At 41.6% G+C, this 3,556-nt stretch overlaps 1 protein-coding gene across 9 annotated transcripts in view; it reads left to right on the top strand.

The window, feature by feature from the left end:
• Window positions 1–3,556, top strand: part of NCKAP5 (NCK associated protein 5) — a 930,794-nt gene that overhangs the window by 25,975 nt on the left and 901,263 nt on the right. The window lies entirely within an intron of this gene.

The following is a 3,556-nucleotide window of genomic DNA, read 5'->3' as shown; positions in this document are numbered from 1 at the left end:
CCGCCCCAAAACCTGAACTGGCCAATCACCAGGTCCCAAGGACTTGTGCTTCCTAGCATGAGACATGGGCAAAGAGGCTGTGCTCAGACAGGCTGGGCAAGTGGCTACAATCTTAAAGGAACCATCAAGTGATTAAAAGCTAAAAACATTAATCAACTGGAGTACATATATTTATATAAAATCTATTTTTATACTGTAGTTAACATTAGATTCAATCTGATAGTTATAAAGAAGCATGTTCCATATCACAGGAAGTTCTGATTTCCCCCCAAATTAATGTTTGCCGGCTCTGAGCAGCATTATTAATAATTCATCACCTGGGGTCTTCTGAGATGATCTGTTGATGCACACCACCAGAGCACGTGGCAGTAATATGAGCATCTAGGTGATTTACAGCTCTACAAAATAGCAAATAATCAGGAATTTCTTCAAGTGACAGCCTGCACAGGCTTTTGAACATCAGAAATGAGGATGTGCAGTGAGATCAGTATGGTATAAATCATGTTTGTCTTTTCTAACTACTCTCTAGTGGTCTCGGGGTAGAAGTGCATGCACTTAGACCGCTACTTCCAATAGCATATCCAATACCTAATTGACAGGTTGTATTTTATGTAATGGTGCCGTTTCTGTATCCTTATTAACTCTTTAGTTCCTCCAGGCATTTTGCATTTGCTGCTTGTACATTATAGAAATAGGCACTTCTATGATTCTGTAAATATTATTTATTCCTTTCAGTCCCTGTTCAACCTGATTGTTTTTATTCCTGAAAATGAATCATTTAATAAAGCAAAACGTGTCACAGTAACTTGTTCTATAACCCTCTAATGCGGACCTTTCTTCCTTTTCACATGGTGTACTTTCTACATTATGTAGTCTCTCTGATTCATTGCTGTATCCACTATTTTGTCTTATTCATTGCAGACATGAGCCCTTTCTATGCAGTATGCACTTTTTAGACTTTGAATCATGTAGAAGGGCCTATGAATGTACAAGTTATATTTGCATAAGCTTTGTACCCATAGAGCCCACGAATAAGGAGAAGGGATAGGGAAGACTCCCCTATGTGTATTGAGCCTTTCCAGCTGTGTGAAAAGGGTTAGAGAAAATAACTGATCTGTACTATTCTATATTTAAAAACTGTTATCCAGACTGCCACTTAGACCATTTACTTATTCATGTATTAGCTCAGTTTAATATTCAATAATAATATTTATTATGTGCATGAAAAGCAAGGTGCTGTTTAAACACAAAATTAGCAATTTATATTGTGTGTTTACATCAGGATTATGCACTGGGTATACACCCATGTATATACTGAGGCCGAAGGGGTGCTGCACTCAGAGGCCCTAGAATTGTTTTTAAGGTATGTGTGTGTCAAAGAGAGAGAGTGAGAGAGCGAGAGAGAGCGCACAGCAACAGTGTTGCAACAACCTTTATTCATGGGGGGGAAAGCACTGATGTGAATGGAACCTGCTGGCCTGGTTTAGTTAGAGTCCAAACCAGTTTGGTCCAGCCAGTTTGGTTTCGGACCAGGCCAGTTTGGTTTCGTGGACCAACAAATAAAATTATTTATTTATTCATTTATTTTTCAACTTGCCCCCGCCGGCCCTACTGATATCTAGACTAACAAAGTGTGTGTGCTATGTGAGAAGGGCTGCTGCTGCTGAGTTTCTGACTAAAGTGGAGGCTGTACCACTTGAAAATATGTCACAGATGGCTGTGTGACCCCCATGGACATATTTCTGGGTGGTACAACATACATCTGGGAGAGGGGAGGTAATTTAACCCCCTCCCCCAATTGTCAGTGCTGTGTTAGTCAAAGCATCAGCAGCATTGACACTTTGGATGTAGCACCCACACTTTATTAGTCTGGATGCCAGCCAGCCATTGACTGGGAAAATAAATCTTTGTAAAAGTGGGCAGGAGAAGAGAGCAGAAACAGAATACATGCCTTTTCTTATTTTGTTCCATATTAAAAAGAAGAGAAGAGAGAAGCTGGTCTTGTGGTAGCAAGCATGACTTGTCTCCTTAGCAAAGCAGGGCCCACCCTGGTTGCATATGAAAAGGAGACTAGAAGCGTGAGCACTGTAAGATATTCCTCTCAGGGAATGGAGCCACTCTGGGGAGAGCAGAAGGTTCCAAGTTCCTTCCCTGGCAGCATCTCCAAGATAGGGCTGAGAGAGATTCCTGCCTGCAACCTTGGAGAAGCCACTGCCAGTCTGTGTAGACAGTACTGATCAACTGATGGACCTATGGTCTGACTCAGTATATGGCAGCTTCCTATGTTCTTCTGTTCTTCTGCCCGTGTCCTATTAGAGACAGACCGCTTGTAACATTTGACTTCTGACAGAAGTATTTCATACATTTTGGCACTGTGTGTGTGTGTGTGTGTGTGTGTGCGTGTGCGTGCACGTATGCATTGGAAACTATCTTGCTTCCTTCCAGATTGCACTGGAGAGGCCAGCACAGCCATGTTTAAAATTAGTTGATAGCTTATGCACACAAGTAAGTGCCATTGAACACTGTGGGACTGAGTAAATACACTGAGTAAATACAGTATTGGACATTAGACTACAAACCTGCTCTGTTTCAAAAAGTGATGGTAGGCTATAAGTGGGTCTAGTATTAAATAAAACTTTACACTCAAAAGAACTCGAATGGTAGAACTACTGTGTAGCAGTCAGCCTATGACCTCAATGCTTTCTCTCTCACACACTTTCTTTTTCTTTCTCTACTACGCTCTTTCTCCTCGGCTTGGTTTGACCTCTTCCCTCCTCAGCTAAACTTTGCTCTCAAGGCACAGCAGTCAAGACTTTGCAGTCAGTTGCTGGTTCCTAGAGAACAAGCTGCACTTCTCCCACTCCTTTATTAGTCAACTTTGACTGCAACAGCAACGTTTGGTTTTGCCTGATGGAGTGTCGTCCCCTTCTGAGACCCCATTGGCCAGTTGTAGAGAGGCACTAGCTCACTCTGCCCATTCCCCTTCTGGGCCCATCACCCATGGCTATACATCCTGGTTCCAGCCTCCATATTCATGTTTCCACCAGTATGTCTGAAAGTTGGGCCTACAAGCTGTACATGCATAGGCTCTCCTTTCAGGTTTTGGGCCCAGTGGATATGGTCCTGCTTCTCCCTCTATGGAGCAAGGATGAATAAACAGCATGTTTGCTTCTGCTTTTGTTTCCAGGTTTAAATGATTTATACCACAGTCCGATGCATATGTACTGTGCTGTGTTCAATGGACCTTGCTCCTAGGAAAACATACAAAGGATTGCATCCCTACTTTAAATTTTTTTGGTATTGAATTTGTATGCTTGTCATATGTTTGCTGTGGGTCACAAGGTGGCTTATAGCTAATATAAATAAATGCAACCTTTTACAATGCAGAGGTCATTGCTCTTAGTTGCTGATTGGAAACATAATTTTTAAAGAGAATTTGCACTAATAGAAAGTTGGCCATTCCATCAGAATGGCACCTTTTATGTAATCTTATTTGGCATAATTACTTAGGCATTAATGTTTTTAGATTTAACCTCATTCCAGCTTGGTACCACAT

This window comes from Hemicordylus capensis, chromosome 1 (genome assembly GCF_027244095.1).
Source record: "Hemicordylus capensis ecotype Gifberg chromosome 1, rHemCap1.1.pri, whole genome shotgun sequence".
NCBI classification, from domain to species: Eukaryota; Metazoa; Chordata; class Lepidosauria; order Squamata; family Cordylidae; genus Hemicordylus; species Hemicordylus capensis.
Note: the sequence above shows the minus strand (reverse complement) of the source record. Positions and strands in the feature narration are given on the sequence as shown.